The following is a 27,764-nucleotide window of genomic DNA, read 5'->3' as shown; positions in this document are numbered from 1 at the left end:
TCTCTCTCAAATAAATAAATAAAATCTTTAAAAAAAAAATGACGATTTATCAAATTGACACAAGAAAAATCAGAAAAAAATTTGAATAGTTGTTAAATATATTAAATCTATAATTAAAAACATAACCCCAAAGAAAATGTCAAGCCTAAAGGTCTTTACTGGTAAATTCTTGGAATATTTAAGAAAGAAATAGTACTAATCTTCCAAAACCTCTTCAAGGAATAGAGAGAGAAAATTTATTCATAACTTATTTTATGAGTCCAGCATAAACCTGATATAAAAATATAACAACAAAATTATAATATAACAGACACACAAATAAGAGCAAACTATTAGAAAATCAAACCCAGAGAATACATTAAAAAGTCATGGGGCACCTGGGTGGCTCAGGGGGGTAAAAACTCTGCTTTCGGCTCAGGTCATGATCTCAGAGTCCTGGGATCGAGCCCCACATTGGGCTCTCTTCTCAGCGGGGAGTCTGCTTCCTCCTCTCTCTCTGCCTACTTGTGATCTTCATCTGTCAAATAAATAAATAAAATCTTAAAAAAAAAAAGATAATAGGTCATAACCAAATTGGTTTATTCTAGGAATAAAAAAAGGTTTGAATTTTGAAAGTTAGTCAATATAATTCACCTCATTAAGGTAATAAAAGCGAAAGTCATATAATTACCTTAACAGATGGAAAAAGGCATCTAATTAAATTAACCACTATTTCATGATAGAAACTCTCAGCAAGCTAGGAATAGAAGAAAACTTCTTTAACGTGATTACATTTATATATAAAAAGACTACTGTTAACATATTTAGTGGTGAAATGTTGTGTGCTTTCTCCTTGAGTTCAGGAACAGCTCAAGTACTTCTGTTTTTATTCTACTATTCATTTTATTACTTCACTAATCGATACCAGTTAGTACAACAAAACAAGAAAAAAGAATTAAATGGTATAAATACTGGAAAGGAGCCTGTAAAACTGTCATTCCAGGTGATATTATTGTAAATAATAGCGAAACTCAAAAGAACATATATACTATTAGAGTTAATAAATGAATTAAGCTGTCAATATATAAATATCTATTATATTTGTATGTATTAGAAAAGATAATTATTAAATTAAACTTTAGAAACAGTATCATTAACAATAGTTTTGAAAAACCTCAAATATCCAAGAATGAATCCAATGAAGGATGCATGATCACAAAACTGAAAACTGCAAAACTGTAAAACTGCCAGGAAAAATTAAAGATGACCTAAATAAATGGGTAGCTATACCATGTTCAAGGATTTGGAGACTCAATATTGTAAAGATGTTAATTCTCCTCAAATTAATTTACTGATTCGGTGCAGGATCAATCAAGATTTCAGCAGGTTTTTCTTTGGAAATTTTTAAGGAGAATACTAAAATTTATACATAAATGCAAACAGCCTATAATAGCCAAAGAATCAGCTTGAAGAAATTGTTGGAGGATTTACATTATCAGATATCTAGATTTGGCATAAAGTGACAATATTTAAGATATTCTGTCTTAAATATTGTCATTGCTGATATTGCAGCAATGACAGATAAAACAGATCAGTGGAACAAAAGAGAGTCCAGAAATAGGGCAATATATATAATAGTAAGCTGAGGTACAACAAAGGCGCAACTCCAAGTTTATGGTAGTAAGATTTTTTTTTCAATAAGTGAAGCTGCATGATTCATATGGAACAAACAGACCTTAACACTATTTTACATCACTTGCAAAAATTAATTTCAACTGGATTATAGACCTAATATATAAGGAAATCAGAAATTTTTTAGAACAGGAGTTGGTAATTTTTTTCTGTAAATGGCCAAATAGTCAATATTTTTGGTGACTATGGGTGACAGAGTCTCTGTTGCAACTCTACAACTCTTTTGTTCTAGCACAAAAGAATCCTTAGACAATACATAAATGAATGGAAATGGCTGTGTTCCAATAAAAAATATATTTACAAAAACCTGTGGGCAGACCACATGGGCCATCATTTGCTGCCCCTGTTCTAGAACATAACACAGAAGAATTTTATGACCTTGGGGTAGGCAGTGATTTCCTAAATAAGACTCCCCCCAAAAATATGAACCACAAAAGGTTGATAAAGTTCTTAAATTCTATTTCTGAAAAGACAGCATTGAGTCAAACAGCAAGACACAGCCTAAAACAGGATATTCATGATATATAGGCATATCTATCTGTGTATGCATATATACCATATCATATATACAGCATATGTATCCAACAAATCACTCATAGCCACAATATCTAAATACCTACAAATAGATAAGAAAAAGATAAATAACTCAATGAAGATAGCTCAAAGTGAGTAATAAACCTAAAAAGATACTTCGCAGAGACTACTAAGCATGGACATGAGAATCTGAAAAGATGTACTTTATGATCAGTCATCAGGGAAATGCAAATAAAAATAAAGCCATAATAAAATATCAGTTCACATGGCTGATGTGAACTACAATTAAAAAGACTACATGGCTACAATTAAAAAGACTGACAATATGAAGTGGTGGCCAGGATATGGAGCAACTAGGCCTGGAACTTTCATATATTACCAATGAGAATATAAATTGTTACAATCACTATGAATCACTAGGGTCTATTAAAGCCTCTCTTATCACCCAGCAGTTCCAACCGAGAAAATGCATGGTATATGAGAGAAAATGCATGAACATGTCCCACGAAAGGCATGTACAAGATTATCATAACATTTCTCCTCCTAATAGCCCAAGACTAGAAATAACTCAAATGCCTATTAAGGTAGAGTGAATAAATTGTGGCAGAATAGAATACTACAAGCAGTTAAAAAGAACTGATAACATGGATAAGTATAACAGATAATACTAAACAAACAAACAAAAAACCCCAGGCACAAAATTCTATTTCTATGAATTTCAGACAGACAAAATAATCTATGGTTGTCGGCACAATGGAGGGGCACAATGGAGCACTCTGGGGATAGTGGTTACATGAGTAATACATATATAAAAATTCATTGGGCCATATACTTAAAATTTGTGCACTTTAATTTCAGTATGTCAAAACTCAAAAATAATTTTTTTAAATCATAGAAATTTCATGAATATATTTTCACTGAAAGATTCAAACAACATTGAAAGACATAAGAGTAAAATATTAATCCTACCTTCATGTCTTGATCTCCCATTCTTGCTGTCTTCCCTAAAGAAAATAGTCAAGTGAGCTTACTTCCAAATCAATTTCTATGCATTTATATGCATAAATACATGCCAATATATGGCAACATTTAAAAAATATACATTAATGCGTGACAATAATTCTATAATTTTAATTTTACCCTAAAAATACATCTTAAGCTCTTTCTAAGTCTAATGCAGATCAGCTTAAATTTTTTTTAAAGGTACACAATGTTCGTAGTATCAAGGTAACATAATAAATTCAGTAGTTTTCCAATTAGTGGAAATTTAGATTATTCCTATTTTTCACTCTTCAAAGCTATGCTGCATCAAACATTCTTAAGTTTTCTTTGTGCACACAAGTAAGTATTTCATGGTACACTATGAACAATTGACTTACTTTGGCTAAAACTGTAAAAACAAAATTGCTGAGTAAAAGAAAATTGTATAATAAAATTGTATAATAAAAAAAAAATATTGGTAGAATTTACCAAACTGCTTTCCAGAAAGCCTTACAAATTATATTCTGACCAAGTATACATAAAAATATACCTGATTCCCCACATCTTTTAAACATTAAATATTATCAACCTTTTAAAAGTTTTTATTTAAATTCTAGTTAGTTAATATACATTATAATATTAGTTTCAGGTATATATAAATATTATCATTTTTAAAAATTATTATCAATCTTTTAAAATTCTGCCAGTTCTAAGGATATAAAAGAAAAAAAAAAGCAATTCACTGTTACTTTAAATTACACATCTTAAGTCAGACAAAGACTATAACCAGATGATCTTACTTGCATGTCAAACCTAAAAAACAAAAAAAAGCAAAAACAGAACCATAGATACAGAGAAAAAACTGCTGTTGCCAGAAGGGAGGGGGAAAGGGGATGGACAAAATGAGTGAAGGGGAGGGAGAGATGCAGGTCTTTAGTTATGAAATGAATAAGGCATGGGGATGAAAGGTATAGCAATAGGGAATATAATCAATGGTATGGTAATAACATTGTACTGTGACAGATGGTGTTTACACTTGCAGTGAGCATAGCACAAGTACAGAGATATTCAGTCACTATGTTGTACACCTGAATCTAATGTAACATTGTGTGTCAACTATATTTCAATTAAAAATTATATTTCTATTCATTATTTCTATTTCTTCCCACTGAAGTGATTATTTATATCTTTCATACATGTTTCTATTAGGTTGTTTATATTTTCTTTATTGATTCTTTGGTGCTTATTACATATCATAAAATGTATTCAAAAACAGGTCGAAAATATTGTCTCCTGCTTTGTCACTTTTAACTGTTCTTTTTCTTATCACATAGTACTGGCTAGGACTCTCAAAACAGTATTGAAAAACTTTAGTGTAAAACTTCTGATCTTTTATGATTAGACATGATGCTTTGTGTATACAGATATCTTTCATTAAAATTGAGAAGTTTTTCCTACATCTGGTTTGCTAAAATCATTTCCTTCCTAATAAAAAAAATAGATGTCAAATTGTATTGAACGCTTTTTGGCTTCTCTTAAGATAATTATATCATATTTTTCTTTGAGTATAATGATTTGTATTAATATATTCTGAATTTTGAATCAGCTTTGACTACCTTGGATAAATCCTACTTAGTTATGATTTTTCTACATTTCTATATAAATGTATTCATTTAAAAAACACATTTCTGGGTTCACTTTGCTAATACTTAGGATTTCTGTATTTGTGTTCATAAATACTACTTGTATTTCTACCAGGTTTTATTTTATAATTTCAAGCATAACTTTTGATTTTATATTGATAGGATTGTTAAAGTTCATTATTAATAAAGCTTCTTATGGAATTGTTTCTTTTATCAACATGTATGTTCTTTAACTTGTTAAATTCACTTTGCATTAATTTTTTTTGTCTGACATTGTTATCACACTTAATCTATTTTTAATGCTTGCAGGATATATCTCTGCATGTGCTTTTATTTATAACCTTCTTTTTAGATGCAGTTCTTCTAAATAGCTTAGAGCTAGATGTGCTCTTGCTTTACCAAACTTAAGATTCTCTGTCTTTATTGAAGAAATTGATTCCATTTGTAATGTATTGTATCCACTGTCAAATGATTACTGATGGCTTGACTTTTTTCCTGCCATCTGGCTGTATGTGTGAATGTATTTTTTGTCATGCTTTTAGAACTTCCCTCTTCTCACTTCATCATGCCTTGTCTCTGATGTCTTTCTATTGCTGTCACCTAGAATAGGGTTTGGTCTGTAGGCCAAATCAGTCTTGCTGCCTGTTTTATAAATAAAGTTTTATTGGACCACAATCATGACCATTCAATTACATATTATCTGTGGCTGCTTTCAGTCTACAGCAGTAGAGTTGAGTAGTTGTAACAGAGACTTAATGAACCACAAGCAGAGAATATTTACTCTCTTGTATTTTACAGAAAAGTTTGCGAACATCTAATCTAGATTTTAATTTTATGTTACTGATTTCTAAACATACACCATATTCAGATAACTACAAGTTAAATAATTTTTCTCTTCACTGTTTCTTGAACATATTCATCTTTCTTAGATCCCTTATTTATTTTGTTAAAGTTCATCCTATAGTCTACTTTTTTAAAAAAATATTTTATTTATTTCTTTGACAGAGATCATAAGTAGGCAGAGAGGCAGGCGGAGAGGGAGGAGGAAGCAGGTCCCCCATGGAGCAGAGAGCCCGATGTGGGGCTCAATCTCAGGACCCTGGGATCATGACCTGAGCAGAAGGCAGAGGCTTTAACCCACTGAGCCACCCAGGTGCCCCTATAATCTACTTTCAAGGAGATTCTGTGATACATAACTGCTAAGGCTTTTTATTTCAAAAATCTTGTTTTTTAAACTCTAAGTGTGGTTTGTGGTTTGTTTCATATTTGTGGATGTAATAATACACTCAGTCTCTCTGAGGATAACATATATTTGTAATATTTGTAACTATCTATTTTACTTATAATAATTTTATTTTTCTTAAAATTCTAAGATAACATTTATAAAATAAATTTATACTTATCTTTTTATTTTATTTATTAGCTCTCTTTCCTCAGGTATTATTTCAGAATTTACTGAGTTTTGTGCCTCTACAAATGCAGATTACTCTTGTACTTTGTTAATAAGAATCCCTATTAGCCCTTTATTTCTGCTTAATGTGGATTGACTTTGGTGGTTATAGGAAAAGGGAACGACATACTGCTGAGCAGAATATTTCAGAGTGAGCAGTCTCTCTCTCCCTCCTGAGATCCATTCTCCTATGCTATTCTTTGGCTCCCATGACCCCACAGCCTCACTGCTTTAATATGTGGACCAATATAAGCAAGAAAATGGAAGGCGATCAGCAGTCTAACTGCTCCACATGCAGGGTCTCAATCCTTCTGGTCACTACCTTAGCACCCCTTATTCACTGAATCTGCTCTCTCTGAGCTGGGACCTTCCCTGAAATTGCTTCCATCTCCTTAGCTGTCTTAAGCTTCTGAGTATTCGAGGTTCACTTGCTCTAGTTTATTCATCCAAGTTCTGATACCACCATCTCCTAAAAATTTCTGATACACTGATGACACTTTTTGCCCCCCATCCTGCTACCAATTATTTCCCTCTCCCTTCCCCCCTCCCATCTCTCAATCTTTTCTGTCTTTTCATAAGATTCGGTAAAGATTAGGTTTCCCTCAATCTCACATCTTGATTTAATCTTCATATATGGGATTCTTTAATTAACTCTTTCAAAACACCATTAAATACAATTTATTTCTGAGCAGTAACTTAAGATCGAATCATTTTTATATCAAAAGATTTTAAAAAATATTCAGAAAGAGCATCTTTGATGCAGAAAGGAAACTGAAGCCTTACTCCAATGATATATTTGAGGGTATTAAAAATGATAAAATGACTTTCACCAACTGTAGTGGAAAGGGCTATTTAGTCCAAAGTCACTTCTCTTTAAAAATAGGTTGGGGAATCTACTTATTTAAAGAGTGTTCTTTCATGAGGAAGAGCGGCAGTGGTTGCAGAAGCGCTGTAGTCATTTAGACATTGTTTTTCCAGCTAATAACAATCTTAACATATTAAGCAGCAGCAGTAATCAGTGACATTTGTAGTCAGAAAAATTTGGCTATCAAGCTCATCCTGTTTTGGAACTTTACCCCTATCCTGCCATATGCAATCCCTTGACTGCTGAGTAGCTTGTTCCAAATACATCACAAATTAACTATAACAGTTTTAATGCTGATTTAAGGGAACTCTTCCTAGAGTAGCTAGAAAGCATAGACTCTGACCCTGCACTCCCCCCTCCTTTCTGGTTTTTGAAATCCCTGAAAATAAGAGAAGCTGGTTTCATTTGGCTTTCTTTAGGGACCTTAAAAGGGATGAGTATGTTTGAAATTCCTATGACTACTCTGAGTTTTCCCAGCTGATTATTAACAGCTTCTATTCTTTCTCCTTTTCCAGTCCCAGAGTTGTTAGTTGCCAGAGTTTGCTATCAGATACCTCTGTATACTCCCTGAGCTTTCGGAGATAGAATTTGATGAACCTCCCTAATTTTTTTTGTTAGTTGTGGGTAAAAATTTTTTCCTTGCAATGAATGGTGCCTGTCTCACTATTTGCTGTGCCCCAATTTCAGCCTGGAGGGGTGTGAATATTTTTTCATGCTCTGATCAAGTTATCTCCTGAAGCAGCGGGCCTCAGGGGCAGGATAGCTTTTGGTAACCACAACCTGTACTTCCTCGGATTTTAAAGTGGTGGTACATGGTCACCAGGTTACATTTGGTTTTCAGGGCTCCTATCACTGTTGGGGTCCTTGCACTCTCCCATCACCCCTTGTCTGTCTTTATCCTCTTTAACCTCCCCAGGAAGAGGGAAAAAAAGGAAATTCATATTATTTGGCTCTTACTGTATGCTCACTGTGTGCCTTATGCTACGTATTTTCACAAATACTTCCCATCAAACCCACCCTCAAGCATAACTGCACAAGGGAATTGTCCTTATCCCCACTTTTACCAGTTAGGAAACTGAGGCTTACTCACTTACCTGTGACTACAAAAATGGCAAGCATTAGGTCTGGGACGTGGATCCTAGATTCTAAGCTCTAAAACCCAGAGGATCTTCCAGAGAAGAAGCCTCAAGCCTGGCTCACCCAAGAGCATGGCTCTGAATGCAAATGAGAAACAAAAGCTGAAAGAAGAACATAACTCTTCTTGAAAGGTACAGAGATGGCCAAAGTTTAAAACTGGAGAACTGAGGGCGCCTGGGTGGCTCAGTCAGTTAAGCGTCCGACTCTTGATTTTGGCTCAAGATACGATCTCAGGGTTGTGAGATTGAGCCCTGTGTCAGGGTCCATGTGGGCATGGAGTCTGCTTAAGATTTTCTCTCTCTGTACCCCAAATTGCTAAGGAAATGTTGAAAAAGAAAAACAAAACCGGGGCATCATGTTGCCTCATTTCAAGCTTGACTACAAAGCTGTGATCACCAAGACAGCATGGTACTGGCACAAAAACAGACACATAAACAAGTAGAAAAGAGAGAGTCCAAATATGGACCCACAACTCTATGGTCAAATAATCTTCGACAAAGCAGGAAAAAATATACAGTGGAAAAAAGACAGTCTCTTCAATAAATGGTGCTGGGAAAATTGGACAGCTATGTATAGAAGAATGAAACTTGACCATTCTCTCACACCATACACAAAGATAAACTCGAAATGGATAAAAGACCTCAATGTGAGGCAGTAATCTATCAAAATCCTGGAGGAGAACATAGGCAGTAACCTCTTCCACATCAGCCACAGCAACTTCTTTCAAGATATGTCTCCAAAGGCAAAGGAAAAAAAAGCGAAAGTGAACTTCTGGGATTTCAACAATATCAAAAGCTTCTGAACAGCAAAGGAAACAGTCAACAAAACAAAGGAAACCCATGGAATGGGAGAAGATATTTGCAAATGACACTATAGACAAAGGGCTGATAGCCAAGATCTATAAGGAACTCCTCAAACTCAACACTCAAAAAACAGATAATTCCATCAAAAAATGGGCAGAAGACATGAACAGACTTCTCCAAAGAAGACATACAAATGGCTAACAGACACATGAAAAAATGTTCATCATTATTAGCCATCAGGGAGATCCAAATCAAAACCACATTGAGATACCGCCTTACACCAGTTAGAATGGCTTAAGTTAATAAGACAGTAAACAACAACTGTTAGAGAGGTTGTGAAAAAAGATAAGCCCTCTTACACTGTTGGTGGGAATGCAAGTTGGTGCAGCCACTTTGGAAAACAGTGTGGAGATTCCTCAAGAAAGTAAAAATAGAGCTACCCTATGATTCTGCAATTGCGCTACTGGGTATTTACCCCAAAGATACAGATATAGTGAGCAGAAGGGCCATCTGTACCCCAAAGTTCATAGCAGCAATGGCCACAGTTGCCAAACTGTAGAAAGAGCCAAGATGTCTTTCAATAGACGAATGGATAAAGAAGATATGGTCCATATATACAATGGAGTATTATGTCTCCATCAGAAAGGATGAATACCCAACTTTTTTATCAACATGGACGGAACTGGAGGAGATTATGCTGAGTGAAATAAGTCAAGCACAGAGAGTCAATTATCATATGGTTTCACTTACTTGTGGAGCATAAGGAATAACAAGGAGGACATGGGGAGAAGGAGAGGAGAAGTAAGTTGGGGGAAATTGGAGGGGGAGATGAACCACGAGAGACTGTGGACTCTGAGAAACAAACAGGGTTTTGGAAGTAAGAGAAGTGGGGAATTGGGTGAGCCTGATGGTGGGTATTGCACCATGCACGTATTGCATGGAGCACTGGGTGTGGTGCATAACAACGAATCTTAGAACACTGAAAAAATTAAATTAAATTAAAAAAAATATTCTCTCCCTTTCTCTCCTTCCCCACCCCTCTCTCTCTTCCTTTCTAACAAAACAAAACAACACACACACATACATACAACAAAACAAACAAACAAAAACACTGAAGAATGGAAGGTCCAGAAGTCAGACTGAACAGACAAAACTGGCCAGTTTGGAAATTTTTGTAGAGTCATGGAGACATAAATTTTCAGTATAGGTTAATTAAGTTCTCAGTTCCTGCACTATTTTGGATAAGCCAGTAAGGTTTTTTTTTTTTTTTTAAAATTAATTAATTAATTAGAGAGAGAGAGTGAGAGAGAGCATGAGAGGGGGAGAAGGTCAGAGGGAGAAGCAGACTCCCCGCAGAGCTGGGAGCCCGATGCAGGACTCAATTTCCGAACTCGGGGATCATGACCTGAACTGAAGGCAGTGATTTAACCAACGGAGCCACCCAGGCACCCAGCCAGTAAATTTTGTTATTGGCCCATTCTGCCTTTTTTCTCTCATTGGCCTAAATAAAAGGAACTCTCTCCAATTCAATAACTGAATTCAATAAACATATACTGCTTGGCTACTTTATGGTAGGGACTATGTTGTCCCTATATGTTGAAGATAGAGGGAAGAATGAAAACATACATCCTGCCCTCATACAGTTCCTAGTACTGAGAGCCAGGGTTGAGGAGGGCAGACACAAGTAAACCTACAATTAACTTAAAACGTGATCATATCTCTGACGTAAGGCTATGCAAGTTTCTATAGGACCACAGAGAAAAGAGCCAACTCAACAGGTTGGGGGTGGGCTGAGGAATGGATAAGGCAAGATTTCCAAGAGGATACAATTTTTGACATATGATTGAGCCCTTCAGATGATCAGGACCATACTGTAAGTGTAAAACACTTTTGGAGAAAGAGGGATTCACACCAAAGTAAGAGAGCAATGGGGACCTTTTCCTGGGGGTCTGAGAAGATAAATCAGTTGCTAGAACTATTTTGGAACCTAAAAGAACTTTTAGTTCCCTAGCTCTCTTTAAGTTTCTATGAGGTCACTTGTATGTCTGTTCCTAGGTTTCTGGGTGGTTATTCTGGATTTCCCCAAGGCCAGGACAATAATCTGTTGTTCCTCATTTGTGCCTTCTTACCCTGGAGCTCGATGAGGAAATCTACTCTGTTCCCCTCAACCCCTAGGCCTACTGCTCCTACTATTATTAAGCAACTATCACATCTTCTGGAAGCCTTTTCAGCCTGTCTACTCACAATTTCAGCTTACTTATTGCCTCTGCTTGTTGCTATGGTCTAATGGTTTTTGAGGTCTGCCTTCTCACGTGTGTCTTTTAGCTACTGCTTTTATTGCCACTGCCTACCCTCTATCATATTAGTATTCTCCAAGAAAGGAACCAGTTTGTTAATAATTACTAACCTCTTCCTTAGGCAAAGCTCTCATAGTTGGTTAACTCATAGGTCACTGTCTAGCCAGGGGATTGGTTGCCTTCATGTTGGAGCTGAGCCCTATTTCAACCAGGGGCCCACGGTTACAAGTGACAAAGATGTTGGTCTACAACAATAGAGCCATTTATAAGGCAGACATAGAAGGTAGCCAAGGATATAGTAGACAACCTAAAGCTCGGCTGACTGAGGAGAATGATGCTACAGATACATGTGAGCCACTATAAAAGGAAAAGCAAAAAACATACTGACATCAACCATAATAGTCCCTTGGCTAACTTCAGGTAACAGTAAGGGGGGAAGAAAATAGAAAGTTTCTGGGAATAAGCATTTACAAGAAATAACACAGAAAATAAGTACATCCAAGGAAAGGAGACAAGTTGACCTACCTGAGAGGAAATGGTCTTTTCTGAGGTGCTTAAGAAGATTATCAAAAGACTTCTTTCTTCCCTCAAATACATGAGGTGGGAAGTGATGTCACGAAGATGATGACATAGGTTGTGCCTGACTTTTGCTCTCCCTCCAAGAATAACAAGAACTGGACACCATTGACAGAATCCTAGAACAAAGGGTAAGATTGAAGCACTCCACTGTACCTCAGAGACCAAGACAGACTGCATTAGAAGGGTAACAGAACACTGACCGCATGCCCCTCCCTCAGGCCAGTGCAGCACCTTGCAGAGAGGTCTCCCCTGAGCCTCTGGTTCCTCCAGTGGGAAAGGAGAACTCAGAGGGAACAACCACTGCCCCCAGTACTGTGGGTAACTTTTCAGGAGCCCCTACTCTGATCTCACCTCATGGAGACTAGAGGACAATCTGCGGAGGATAAACACTGGGAATGTGTGATAGAGAAGGGGAGAACGGCCGGCGACAACCAGCACAGAAACCTTGGCAGACCAGTGACCAGAAGTAATCTCAATCAGTGACTCTGCTCATCCACAGAAGCAAGTAGAAGGAACACTCTGCCAGGAAACTCAGAAGGGTGCAGATCTGCCTGATTCTGATCCTCAAAAGAAGTTTTTTCAATGCTAAGCCCAATTTGCCCACACCCAAACAAGTCGGTGAATCACAACTCCACCCACTATAGAGAATGCCTTCCAGCCCCATCTAACCAGAGGGGTTGGCAACAACTGGAACCGTGTGGCCCAGCAGCACTCAAACTAAGGGGCACGTAAGCACAACTGATCATCCACAGAGCAACCCAATACCCAGCATGGAGAATTCTGGTGCTGTGAACAGATAGGGGGATCAATTCACAGCCAACGCTGAGGGGAGCTCCCAGCCCCTCCCAACTGGAGAGACTTTGGGAAATTGAGCAGTCTCTCCCCCTCTAGCCCAAGCAAGGATCTGAATCACAGTATCACCTGCTCTGCTGAGTGTCTTTTGGCGTCTTCTGACCAGAAGGGCTGGCAAAAACACCTGGAAGCTGTGTGGCCCAATAGCACTTGTGCTGAGAGGCAGGTGAGCAGAGCTGATAGTTTACATAACAAACAATGGCCCTGCTCAGTCAGGGAACTTGGGGTGCGGGTTGGCTTAAGTTAAGACAACAAAGACCTTTACTGGCATTAGAGCTGCTTCTCCTGCTATGCCCAGGCAGGGAATCAAATTCATAGCCCTGCTCATCACTGACTATAACCTTTGGCCTGTCTGAACAGGGAACCCAAACAGAGCACATGGAATGCTGCATAGCCCATTGAACAACCCTATACATAGTAGCACTAGAACAGATAGCACAACCCACGGCTTCCCTAAATGTTGAGCAAAAGCAGTGGCCTCACCCAACCGGTGAATTCAGTGAACACTGATTTGGGTCCCCAAACAATGTGCTGTACAAGCCCTGGGTTCTATCCTGCTGTCCTGACAAGGCAAGAAAGGTCATTTATAGTCCCATCCATTACTGAATATAGCACCCAGTCCTGACCATTTAGTAAGCCTGATTAGAAAGTCCAGGCAAACGCAGAGCTCATCCTATAGACTTACTTGGTTAGGGAGTCAAGCCAGTAGTCCTATCCAACAGTTCTCATCCAGTGATGCACCCCCTCATTCCTGTCCTCAGACTTCAAATAGTTGCCTTGCCCTTGAATAGACCATAATAGCAGACCCCACCTGCCAAAGGATAATACCAGCAGACACACCCAGACACCCAAACTGAACTGATTGGTGAAGAACTATCTCTGCCAAAGCAAACCTGTAAAGTCTGGAAGAGGAGTCAGATTACGCAAATGCACAGATGCCAACATAAGGAATCAAGGATTATGAAAAGTCAGATAAATATGACACCAACAAAGGAAACTAATAAAGCTCCAATAACTGACCCTAAAGAAATGGAGATCCATGAACTGGCACACAAAAAATTCAGAATAATTCTCTAAGGGAAGTTTAGTGACCTATGAGAAAACAGAGACAATTAAATGAAATTAGGAAAACAATGCATGAACAAAATAAGAAGTTTGACAAGGAAACAGCAACCATCATCAAAAAAATAAAGAGAAATCCTAGAGTTAAAAAATACAATAACTGAGGGGTGCCTGGGTGACTCAGTGGGTTAAGCCTCTTCCTTCAGCTCAGGTCGTGATCTCAGGGTCCTGCGATCAAACCCCGCATCTGGCTCCCTACTCAGAGGGGAGCCTGCTTCCTCCGCCTCTCTTTGCCTGTCTCTCTGCCTACTTGTGATCTCTGTCTGTCAAATAAATAAATAAAATCTTAAAAAAAAAAAAAAAAAGAAGAGGGTTCCATAAGTCTTTGAGTGGATTTTTCAACAGAAATTTTCCAGGCCAGGAGACACCAGGATAACATATTCAAAATATTGAAAAAAACACCCGTGTCAACCAGGATTCTATACCTGGCAAAGCTGACCTTCAGAAACAGAGGAAGGATAAAGACTTTCTCAAACAAATGAAAATTGAGGGAGTTCATGGTCACCAGACTTGCCTTACAAGAAGTGTTAAATGGGAGTTCTTTGAGTGGGGGCAAATGAACACACACTAACATTATAAAAACATAAAAAGTTAGTGTAAATCTCACTAATAATGGTAAATCATACTTAGATTCTGCAATATAGTAATAATGGTATATAATTCACTTATAATTCTATTGATTAAAAGTATTATATTTTAGTAAATATAACCATAGCTATAATAATCTGTTCTTAGCTATACAATCTAAAAAACATATAAACTGTAACAGCAATAACTGAAAATATGAGGGAGAGCAGAAGTAAAAGTATAAAGTTTACAAATTCAATCAAAGTTGTTATTTGCTTAAGATATAATGTTATAAGTTTAAGATATTTAATGCAAGACTATGGTCTTGCATTGGTTTTTATAAAAAAAAATAAAGAAGTCAAAGCATACTAATACCAAAAAACATCAAAACAAATAAAAAAGACAGCAGGATAGGAAACAAAGAACAATACATCTACAAAACAACCAGAAAACATCAAAATGGCAATAGTAAGTCCTTACCTACCAACAATTACTTTAAACATAAATGAATTAATTCTACAATTAAAATACAGAGAATGACTGATGGATTAAGAAAACAAGATCCAAAATTATTTGGCCTATGAGACTCACCACAGCCTTACAGACATACATAGACAGAAAGATGGGATAGAAGAAGACTTTTCAAGCAAATGGTAATAAAAAAAGCAGGGGGAGCTATGCTTGTATCAGACAAAATAGAGCTTAAACTAAAATAGTAAGACAAAGAAGGTCAATACATCCAGAAGTTATGACAGTTATAAATATTTATGTGCCTAACATTGGAGGACTTAAATACATAAAGCAAAAAATAACAAAGCTAAAAAAAAAAAAAGGAAGGGGTACCTGGGTGGCTCAGTGGGTTAAAGCCTCTGCCTTTGGCTCAGGCCATGATCTCAGGGTCATGGGATCCAGCCCCGCATCAGGCTCTCTGCTCAGCAGGGAGCCTGCTCCCCCACCCCCCCACCCCCCACTCTGTCTGCCTCTCTGCCTACTTGTGATCTCTCTCTCTCTGTCAAATAGATAAATAAAATCTTAAAAAAAAAAAAAAGGGAAGTAAAATGGTATTACAATAATAGTTGGGGCCTTTAACACCCTACTCTCAACAATGGATAGGTCATCCAGACAAAGAATAAATAAGAAAATAGCAGATTTGTACAATAATATGGACCAAATTACCTAAATATATACAGAACATTCTGTACAACAACAGCAGAATATGCATGCTTCTCAAGCACACAGCAACATATTCTAGAATGGACCATATATTAGGTCACAAAACAAATTTTAGCAAATTCAACAAGGTTAAAACCCTCCAAGTATCTTCTCTGACTACAATAGCATAGAATTAGAAGTCAATCACAAAAGAAAAGCTGGAAAATTCATAAATATATGGAAATTAAACATCACTCTTATGAAGAAGCAATGAATCAAAAAAGAAATTAAAGGGAAAATTAAAAAATTTCTATGAACCCACCTAAAAAATCAAAGAGTGCAGGGCACCTGGCTGGCTCAGTGGTAGAGCATAGGACTCTTGATTTTGGATTGTGAGTTCCAGCTTCACCTTGGGTACAGGTATCACTTAAAAATAAAATCTTTAAAAATAAATAAGTAAAAATAAAAATTTTCTTGAAACAAGCAAAAATGGAAACACAACACAGCAGAACCTGTGGGATGCAGCAAAAGCAGTTCTATAAGAGAAGTTCATAGCAATAAATGTCTATATTAACAAGCAAGAAAGATACCAACCTAACTCTATGCCTCAAGGAACTAGAAAAAGAAGAACAAACTGAGCCCAAGGTTAGCAGAAGAAAGGAACTAGTTAATATTTGAGCAGAAATAAATAAAATGGAGAAAAGAAAAATAATACAAAAGATTAAAGCAAACTAAGACTTGGTTCTTTGAAAAGATAAACAAAACCGACAAAACCTCAGATAAACTAACTAAGGTAAAAAGAGAAAGGACCCAAATCAACAAAATTATAAATGAAAAAGGAAACATTACAACTGACATCATAGGAATTCAAAGACTCCTAAGAGGCTATTACATACTACTATATGCCAACAAACCAGATAACCTAGAAGATATGGAAACATTCTTAACTTACTCAGACTGAATCAGGAAGAAATAGAAAATGTATACAGAACATTTGAGTAAGGAGATTGAATCAGTAGTCAAAAACTTTCCAATGAGGAAAAGCCTAGGACCAGATGGCTTCACTGGTGAACTTTACCAAATATTTAAAGAATTAACACCAATCCTTCTCAAACTCTTCCAAAAAGTCAAAAGGGAGGGAATACTCCCAAACTCATTTTACAAGGCTAGCATTATTCTGATACCCAAAGCAGAAGAGGACACTACTAGAAAACTATAGGCTAAAATCTCCTATGAATATAGACACAAAAATTCTCAATAAAATACTAGCAAACTGAATTCAGCAACACAGTAAAAGGACCATTCACCATGATCAAAAGAGATTTATCACTGAGAGGCAAAGACGGTTCAACATATACCAATCAACCAATGAGAGACATCGTATTAATGGGATGAATCATATGATCATGTCAATAGATACCAAAAAAGCATCTGACAAATTCAACATTAGTTCATGATAAAAATTGAGGCACAGGACAAACATATCTCAACATAATGAAGGTCATATATATGACAGGCCCAGAGCTAACACCATACGCAGTGGTGAAATGAAAAATTTTCCTCTAAAATCAGGAACAATCAGGGTGCCCACTCTCTCCATTCATATTCACCATAGTACTAGATGTCCTAGATAGAGCTATGAGGCATGAAATAGAAATAAAAGGTACCAGAACTGGAAAGGAAGAAGTAAAATTATCTCTATTTGCAGATGACATGATTCTTACAGATAAAATCCTAAAGACTCAACCTAAAAACTGTTAGATCTAAACAATGATTTCAGTAAAGTTACAGGACACAAGATTAACAGTCAAAAATCAGTAATGAGGCACCTGGGTGTCTCAGTCTGTTGAGTGTCTGACTCTTGATTTTGGCTCAGGTCATGATCTCAGAGTCTTGAGATGAGCAGTGCATTGTGCTCTGTGCTCAGCAGGGAGTCTGCTTGAGATTCTTTCTCTCCCTCTATCCTGCTCCCTCTCCCTCTCTCTCTCAAATTAATAAATAAATCTTTAAAAACAAAACAAAAATCAGTAACATTCCCATTTACAATAGCATCAAAAATAATAAAATACTTAGAAATAAATTTAACTAAGGAGGTAAAAGATCTCTACTCAAAAACTACAAAGCATTGATGAAAGCAATCAAAGAAGACACTAAATGGAAAGGTATCCCATGTTCAAAGACTAGAATAAGTAATACTGGTAAATATCATTATTACCAAAAACCATCTATGGGTTGAATGCAATCCCTATTAAAATTCCAATGGCATTTTTGACAGAAGTGGGAAAAATACTTCTAAAACTTGTATGGAATCACAGAAGACTCTAAATGTCTAATAAATCGTGAGAAAGAAGAACAAAACAGGAAACATCACATTTATTTATTTATTCATTCATTAGAGAGAGAGAACATAAGCAGAGGGAACAGCAAGCTCCCTACTAAGCAGGGAGCCCAATGTGGGACTCGATCCCAGGACTCTGGGATCATGACTTGAGCCAAAGGTAGACGCTTAACCAACTGAGCCACCCAGTCATCCCTGACATCACACTCTCTGACTTCAAGCTATTTTATAAAGGTATAATCGCAAAAGTCTGATACAAAACTGTATGATGCCAGCATAAAAACAGATATATAGATCAATGGAACAGAATCAAGAACCCAGTAATAAACACAAGCATTTTAGTCAACTAATAGTTGACAAGAGAGCCAAGAATACTTAATGGAGAAGACAGTCTTCGCAATAAATGCTATCGGGATAATTAGATATACACACGTAAAAGAATGAAACTGGGCCCGTATCTTAAACCACTCAAAAAAATTAACTCAAAATGTATTAAAGACTTAAATGTTAAGACCAGAAACCATGGAACTCCTGGAAGAAAACACAGAAATAAAGAAAAACACAGAAATAAATCCTTGACAATGGACCTTTGTAATGATTTTTGGATATGACACTTAAAGCGCAAGCAACAAGATAAAAAATAAGCAAGTGATAGTACATCAAACTAAAAGGCTTCTGGGCATCAAAAAAACCCAAACAGAGACACTTGGGTGCCTCAGTGGATTAAGCCTCTGCCTTTGGCTCAGGTCATGATCTCAGGGTCCTGGGATCAAACCATGCACGGGCTCTCTGCTCGGCGGAGAGCTTGCCCCCGACCCCACCTGCCTCTCTGCCTACTTGTGATTTCTCTGTCAAATAAATAAATAAAATCTAAAAAACAAACAAACAAACAAACCCAAACAAACAAAAACAAACAAGCAAAAATCATTAAGTGAAATCACAACCTACAGAACAGGAAAAAATATTTGCTAACTTTGTATCTGATAAGAGTTTAATATCCAAAATATAAAAAACACCCACAACTCAATAGCAAACAAACAAACAAAATCAGTTAAAAAATGGGTAGAGGACTGGAACAGACATTTCTCCCAAAAGATGTGTGAAAGAATAACAGATATATAAAAAGATGTTCAACATCACTAATCATTAGGGAAATGTAAATTAAAACCACTTAATCTCAGGAAACAAACTGAGGGTTGCTGGGGTGTGGGGAGGGATAGGGTGGCTGGGTGACGGACATTGGGGAGGGTATGTGTTATGGTGAGTGCTGTGAATTGTCTAAGACTGATGAATCACAGACCTGTATCCCTGAAGCAAATAAACATTATATGTTAATTTAAAAAAACCACAATAAGATATCACCTCATACCTGTTAGAATGGCCATCACCAAAAAGACAAGTGATAACAAATGCTGGCATGAATGTGGAGAGAAGGGAACTCTTGCGCACTGTTGGTAGGACTGTGAATTGGTACAGCCACAATTAAAAACAGTATACAGGACTCTCAAAAATTGTAACATGTAACTACCCTATGATCCAGAATTCTACTTCTGGGAATATACCCCCCAAAGGAAATAAAAATAATAATTTGAAAGCTATTTGCACCTCCATGTCCATAGCAACATTATTTATAATAGCCAAGACATGGAAACATCCTAATTGTCCAATGACTGGAAGAATGGATAAATAAGTTGTGATAAATATATATGTAATGTATATATTCAATTGGAATATATAATATTATGTTATACATGGAATATATATAAAATGAAATATTCAATAGGAATATATGATATTATATTATACATGGAAGATATATAAAATGAAATATATAATATTCAATCATTAAAAGAAAACAAGGAATGACCTTGTTTTGCAACATATGGATGACCTTGAAGGCATTATCCTAATTGAAACAAGTCAGGGACGGCTGGGTGGCTCAGTTGGTTAAGCATCTGCCTTCCGCTCAGATCATGATCCCGGGGTCCTAGGACTGAGTTTCACATAGGGCTCCTTGCTCAGCAGGGAGCCTGCTTTTCCCTCTGCCTGTTTTGCATGTTCTGCCTGTAGCTCTCCATGCTTCTGCTCTCTCTGACAAATAAATAAAATCTTAAAAAAAGAAAAGAAAAAGAAATCAGAAAGAGAAAAATAAATATTCTATTTTTTTTTTTTTCACTTACAGGTGGAATCTAAAAAACAAGTCATAGAAAAAGAGATCAGACTTGTTACCAGAGACAGGGGGCGGGGGAGGGGAAACTGGGGGAAGGTGGTCAAAAGGCATAAACTTCCGGTTATGAGATAAGTAAGTACTAGCGATGTAATGTACAAAAGGATGACTACATCTAATCCTGCTATATAAGGAAAGTTAAGAGAGCAAATGCTATGAGTTCTCATCATAAGCAGAAAATTTTTTTTCCTTTTTCTGAGTTCTCATCATAAGCAGAAAATTTTTTTTCCTTTTTCCTTTTCTTCTTTTTTTCTTATTATTGTATCTATATGAGAGAATGATATTAGCTCACCGACTGTGGTAATCACTTCATAATAGGTGCAAATCAAACCATGCTGTATACCTTAAACTGACACAGTGATGTATCTCAATTTTTCCTCAATAAAACTGGACACAGTACATGACATAAAGACCACAGTGAGTATGATGGTTAGTTTTATGCTCTGATTGGCTAGGCTCATGTCAGTTAATCTAAGTGTTGCTATGAAGGTATTCTGTGGATGTGGTTTACATCTACAATCAATTGACTTTAAGTAAAGAAGATTATCATTAATAATCTGGGTGGGCTCCATCCAAACGGGTAGAAGGCCTTACGACCAAAACTGAGGTTGTCCTGAGGAAAAAGAAATCCCAACTATGGATTCCAGTGTCCGTTCCTATCCAAGAGCTTCTGGCCTGTTGGCCTACCTTACAAATTTTGCACTTAACCGCCACTATTAGGTAAGCCAAATCTTTTAAATTATATATTATAATAAAATAATTATAATAGGGGCGCCTGGGTGGCTCAGTGGTTAAGCCGCTGCCTTCGGCTCAGGTCATGATCTCGGAGTCCTGGGATCGAGCCCCGCATCGGGCTCTCTGCTCAGCAGGGAGCCTGCTTCCTCCTCTCTCTCTCTGCCTGCTTGTGATCTCTCTCTCTGTCAAATAAATAAATAAAATCTTTAAAAAAAAAAAAAAAAAAAATAATTATAATAAATGTTTTCATAAGCAGTCATAACAGATATGCAGTTGTAATAGATATTATAGTAAGTTATTATACATACATGTGTATGTGCATCTATATATACAGATGTATACACACACACACGTATCCCCTACTGATTGTAGGAGATAGAACCTGACAGAACCCTGCCTTGCCAGTATGGAAGCAGACTTGGAATTTGGTACCCCATATAATGTTTACCAGCTGTTATCTCCAATTAGGTTAGTCTCCTGTCTTTCCCTATTCATGTTCATTTTCCTATTTCTCTTCACACTGCTTTTCCCTTCTGACTTGTCTCCACTCCTTCTCCCACCTTATAAACTTTGTCCCTCTCTTTACACTCCAGCTCTATCCAAGCCTTCCATGAAACTGTCTTGTACTTTAGCTCCTTTTGCTCTTCTCTTTCTCTAAACTCCCTCAGTAGTTATTAGCTGGGCTAGTCACTGCAATTCTTAACCTTACAGATCTTACCTAACACTGTTTTGTATTTAGTATCCACCACTAGTGGGTATAAATTTGCAAGTATAAATCTGGGTGTGCAAGAAATATCACAATTCTTTATTTTGATTCAATCAAATTAAATTCACCTCAGACATAACTGAACCAGCCTCAATTCCGTTGGAGTAGAAGGAAACCCAATCTTAGTTATTGGTGGGCTATCCTCTTTTTCTCCTTAGGCGTACACTAGAACCTGAAAGACTTACGTTAAGCGTAAAATATGGGGGAAGACAGACTTTGACATACTCATTGTTCAGGGATATACGGCCCCTAGAAGCCAAGTAACAGCTCTGCTCATAAAACAAAAGTGGCAGGGGGATTCAGCCACACTAGGGTCATTGTGCAACCATCTGAGGTTTGGATATCTCTTGGGGTGTTCTAGAAAGCAAAACTGGTATTTCTATTACTGGAGCCCTGATCTTTGACATCTTTGGGAGTTTGGGGAAATTTTTTCTTTCTCTACAATTCCATCCACCCATAACCCCTCCCTCCCTCTTTCTTTCCCTTGCTTCCCAGATGCTCCACTTCTTTAACCCTCCAACAAAATCTCCTCAAGGAGCAAGGAACCTGGAAAGCAGACTGGTAGGCACAATTCCGGGGATAACACTGACACTTCATTCTAAGGTCTTGTGGCCCAGGAGGCTTCATTTTCAATGTGAATTGTTCCTGTCACAGAGGAACACAACACTTTCCTGAAGCCTGTTTGGAATGGAGGAAAGGGGAAAATATAAGAACATAAACCAAATTAATAGTCCAATCAGTTATCCTGTTACACACCCTTATTTATTTATTTATTTATTTATTTATTTATTTATTTACTTTTGGTCCCATGTATTTTTACTGCACTTTAAAAAATATGGGCTCCATAGCTCAGGGGTTAGAGCACTGGTCTCGTAAAAAATATGTGTGCACTGAGAGTTCTAGTCTTAAATGATGAACTTCTTGAAGATTCAAACAATATTTTATTTACCATTTACTTTTAAATCTTTCTGATGTTCCGTTTTAATAATAATAAAAGTACTTAAATGAATTGAGGAATGAGAGAGTTTGTGGATCACTGATTAGGCTCCACCATTCCAGACAGCACTGGTGTTGACCTTCTCATTGTAGGGTTGGCTTTAGTGTCTTCTCATTGTCACTTTTAGGATTTGTTAAATATGCTTTTTCTTTACTCCCTTTTGTTCACAGCCGCTGGTAGGCTGAATTTTCAAGATCTCAAATTTCTACTTGGGACCTTTCTAGCCCCAAGTAAAAGCAAACACTTCCTTTAACATTCAGCCAGATGATATTAACTTGAACCTTTTTTAATATAAAGAGAATTGCAGGTTCACAACATAAACATGTATATGGTAACAACAGTGGAGAATTTCTAAGTGAAATCCAAACGGTACCTGGCATTCATTTTCATAGTACCTTTCACTTGAAGAGGCAAGTACACTTTGAGAGCTTTTATCCCATTAATCCTTAGAAATAACCTGAAAGAATGGCTCGTGTAGATAGGGTCACAGAGCCAGGTAATGACAGTGTTAACATCCTACTGCCTTGCCTGGTATTTGAATAGTTAGCTACTCTGCCTTAACAAACCATTGTTTTAATGATATAAAGGAAAATTTGTGCTCAACAAGAGAATTCCAATTTTCACATCATACATTAGTAAGTATGGCCTGGAGAAAACTTATCCAAATTTGCCAATGTGTACTTGGTTTTGAACCCTCCAACTTGCCTCTTCTATAATCTTGCTTTCTTTCTTGACCTCTTTCCCCTCCCACCCCCTCACTTCCTCTAATCCTAGTAAGACTGAAAACTCAGTAACATTACAGCACCGGAACTGAATACATCAGCTCCTCTAAGACTGTATGCATTTTGAAAGACAGCAGCCTAGCCCAAATAGGTGATCCATCACTTTCTGATACAAAGTTTTCGGAGGTGGAAAGCCTTCCTTCCTCATCCCCATAAATAATAACATGTGGGTGATTACATATTCTACTTTCAACTCCTAGGAGGAAAAGTTTGCAATGGAAGAGGCAGAGGAGGGAAAAGGGAAAAGAGGATGAGTAGATACTTTTCATTTTTAAGAGAAGGAAAACAGAATAGGGTCCAAAGTTATCTTTTCCATATTTGTAAACCACCATATATGCGGAAATGAAATGTATACCTTAGGCACTTAACGATGATTTACTATCGATGAAACCCATTTTAGGCCTCATCTTTTTTCAGAACAATCATAACTAATCACACAGAGTAACGTCTTGTAAAATGGGCTTGTGTCCCCCTCTCCTTCCTTTCCCTCCCCTATACACTCCATCAAGGATCTGAGCACCAAGCTAACACCGGGCTATGCATTATTCACTCATCCCATGTACTCTGTCATGGCTTCATACCAGTGCTTATGCTAAAATCCTCCTCCCTTAGTGCTCTCCTACTGAACTTCTCTTCATCCAGTGAGACTCAATTCAAATGCTAGCCAGGAGGCCTTCTCTAAACAGCTGTTTTACCCTAAACAAGTCCAATACCTCCCTCCACTATGTCTCCGTCACATTAGTAGACATGATTCTATTGTAGAACTCATCACCTTGCACAATCAATATATGTTATTATGTCTCTCTGCTCCAAAGAATGTAAACTATTTCAAGTTGGGACCAGGTTCTTACACATGAATGTATGTATGTATGTATTTACATTTGGGGGGCCAATCCTATTACGTATCAGGCATGACAAATATATGATAAATGTATATGCTATAGTCTGGACAGTATGAAAAGTTTACAAAAAGAGACAAGGTTTACAGATATAGAAGAACATGATGGTATAATGTATTGGGTTAAGAAAATCAAGGCTAAGTACCTCCTGCATTCAACAAATATTTACTCAATACCTAGGAGTTAAGTATTGTATCCCAGGACTACCAGGATAAATAAAACACAGCCACTACCTTTGAGGTGCTAACAGTCCACCTTGTGGATTGTCTCTCTTTCTTTGTGTACAGCACTTCCATGGTTTATATATCAATTTACATGTTCCTCATAACAACCCTGTGAAGTAGGTCACTATTTTCATTTTTATAGAGACGGACACAGAAGGTTTGAATTCCCAGGTCTCTTGACTCAACGACCAGAGTCTTTCTACCCTACTACAACAATGTTTCTCAAAATTTTCCACTGGAGTACACTTTCACAGGGAGAATAGACTTATACTCCTCAGGGTTGGGAAACAGAAGCTCAAAATCTAGTGTTATCTTAAAAATCCGTGCTTACTCTAATGTTTTCAATTACTTCTGAGTCAAACTGAAGGTCTAAGAAAATGAGCCACATTGTTTCTGGGTGCTTCAGGGACCTTAGCACAGGGTTTCATGACCACAGGGGAATGCACACAATTTCAGAAGCACATGGCTACAACTGCTACCTTTACTCAGGGTGCCTGGATTTGGTGTGAGTCCCTACTCAAGACTTTGAGTAATTTTATGAGGTTTCTTTTAGGTTTCTAAACCTAAGCTTATTTTGTTTATAGTCCTCTCTGAAGACAGCAATAAAACACACTCTACTCCCAGATGTTGAGGGACAAGTGGGGCTGATCCCTGCAAAGATGTCTCATTCTGACAATCAGGTCTCTTCAGTCTGATACTCTCCACCAGCCCTTTCACTGCTGGTTGAACCCAAGAGTCCCAGATGTCTCCTCCAACTTCCTATTGGTCCCTGAAGGCCCCAAAGGCTCAACGATGCCCTCTCAACAGCACCGCAGGGCAGCTCAGGGTTTCAGCTCTGCTGACCCCTCTAGTGGCAACTGGGGTAACATGGCTCTTTCACGGAACAGATAAAAAAGCTCTCGAAAGTTGTACTCGGGGAAGCCTGCCTGTGTGACACCCAGCAGCATACTTTAAAAGAAAGTCTTGTTTCTCAGCTTCCTTTTCCTAGGACGTTTGGCAGGTCTCAGAAACATTATCTTTCTTGAATGAGATCTCCCACTCCTAAGATCTCCCCGTCCCAGGGTGTGGCAAGGTGAAGCCATCGTTCTCTCCTGACTGAGTAAAAAATGAGAATCTGGGGGACTTGGCAACTTTCCTGAATGCTTTTTTTTTTCTTCCTCCATCTTCCCCATGGACATAGAGTTCACATATACATTCAAGATTTTTCAGTATTACCTCATTTCCAGCAAGGGTTGCAGACTGCGGAATTAGACTTCCAGGATCAAACTCCTGGCTCCCTCATTACTGGATAAATTTAAGAATGTTATTTAACCTCTCTAAGCTTCTGTTTCATCTGCATAATGGGTGAATAATAGCACCTACAGTATATATAGTTTGGGAAGGAATAACTATGATAATGTATAGAGAGTGCTAGATCTGGCATGCTGAATGTGCTCAACGAACATTAGCTATTTTTATTCTTCTTCAAAGTTCCTGTCTAGTACACACCATGTCTATCAATCTGGTACAGAAAAATATTCTTTAGATAGGACACAAAGGTACATGTGCAAAATGAAGTCATAAACAACCTGTATTTTCCCAAAGTGGCTAGGCTAATAATAACCTTAGGTAATTTGCATTAAACAGTAGTGCAAAGGGTATCAGGATGCCTGAAATCCTCATGGAGGAGCTGTGTTTTGTACCCAGGTGCCCTTCCTCCCTCCCATTTCTTCACACCCAGCCATCTGCAACTGTGAGTATTCAGGGTGAATCTGGGAGCCAGGCCTGAGTGCACCCTGGTGCAAAAGCAAGAGAGTTCTAGGGCAAGGCAGTGCACAGAGCACTCCAAAGCCAGGAAGCCCAAGCCAATCAGATTCCCCACCCAGGACTCTAAAAGGTGGCAGAGCCTCATGGCCCAAAGTCCAAGCACAGCAGGAAAGTGGCCAGAGAACCTGATAGGTAGAAACCTGATAGAAACTGTCAGAAAAGTCAAAGCTGAAGAGCTCAAAACACCCACAGGCCCAGAGAAAGGTCAGTGTGAGTTGAGCAGCTGTTCCATCTGGTGCCAGATCTGGCCTTGGCTGTTGTCTTCTACGGCCTAGCAGTTTAGGCCTCCCTGATCAGCCCCACCTAGAAAAGCCAATTCTTCTCTTAAAGGGGACTTGCTTGTTCCTAGCAGACTCTTATTCTTACTGGCCCCAACTGTCTCCTAAGTATGAATGGGCAGAAGGGCGCAGAGAGTGCGTCCAAGGGTTCAACGGGCTTCAAAGGAAGGTGCTTCTGGCCGGAGCCTGAGCCTCCATGTTGCGAGAACTGCACGCCTTTCTCTCAGAGGCAGGCAGGGGCCTTGGCTGCCAGGGACCCTGACAAGCCGCGACTTGAGCTGTGCCTTAGAGCCTGGGTTGGCTTGAGAGCGGTATAGAGGAGGGAGGGAGGGCATTCCTGGAAAGGGGGTGGGGTGGGGAGGTGAGGGGAACAGCATGAGCAAAGGCACGAAGGAAGAATGAATCTGCTGCGCGTTGAGAATGGCATGGAGACTTCACTGATTGGAGCTGGGAGTTCTTGCAGGGGGATGGAGGCAGCTATGATTGGATAACTAAAGTGGGGCCAGATTTGGAGGGCTTTGAATGCCCGACTGAGAAGCACTCAACCCAGCTCCTGACTTGCGATTTCCGTTCAAGACTGAATTACCTAAAGGGTGGTTAATTCCAAAGGGTGCTCTTCTTTGGGGGCTTCTGCAAAGTCAGCTTAGCCTCTTACCTGCTTCAATTCTCTTCACTTACGCAGGGAGAAAGCAGTCCTCACTTGTCGAGGGGCGGGGGGGAAATGTTGATTAATTGCACTTTTCCTGATTTGAAGATGCCAGGGATAAAACCCCAAATCCCATTTCCACGCCAAATATTATATTTGGTTTCTCCTCCTCCTCCTCCTCCTCACGCTAGTTCTCTTTCTCTCGCCAGCACCTCCCCCACGTTTTCCTGCTCTCTCCTCCACCATCTCGGCCCGTCCCCTCCTTGGCCCCGGCGGCGCGCGTTCCGGGTCGAGCTGGCCCGCGCCCGCCCTGCGCACCCGTGCGCCCCCCTCCCGGCCCCCCGCGCCGGCGCCCGCGCCCGTAACCCGCACACGCTGGTCCACGCCCCCCCCCCGCCCCCAGCGGAGCGGTA

At 38.3% G+C, this 27,764-nt stretch overlaps 1 long non-coding RNA gene across 3 annotated transcripts; it reads right to left on the bottom strand.

Annotated features, from left to right (window-relative positions):
- Window positions 1-484: 484 nt before the first annotated feature.
- On the bottom strand, window positions 485-27,712 carry LOC116590622. Of its 3 annotated transcripts, none has more exons than XR_004285679.1 (4): window positions 27,384-27,712; window positions 11,907-12,076; window positions 3,175-3,209; window positions 485-517 (listed from the first exon to the last, which is right to left on the bottom strand). It is a non-coding gene; the product is annotated as an uncharacterized LOC116590622 (long non-coding RNA). The 3 variants fall into 3 exon arrangements; XR_004285680.1 differs by lacking the exon at window positions 27,384-27,712 and adding an exon at window positions 15,976-16,106; XR_004285678.1 differs by lacking the exon at window positions 27,384-27,712 and adding an exon at window positions 13,833-13,900.
- Window positions 27,713-27,764: the final 52 nt, after the last annotated feature.

Source organism: Mustela erminea, chromosome 5 (assembly GCF_009829155.1).
Source record: "Mustela erminea isolate mMusErm1 chromosome 5, mMusErm1.Pri, whole genome shotgun sequence".
Classification (NCBI taxonomy): domain Eukaryota; kingdom Metazoa; phylum Chordata; class Mammalia; order Carnivora; family Mustelidae; genus Mustela; species Mustela erminea.
Note: the sequence above shows the minus strand (reverse complement) of the source record. Positions and strands in the feature narration are given on the sequence as shown.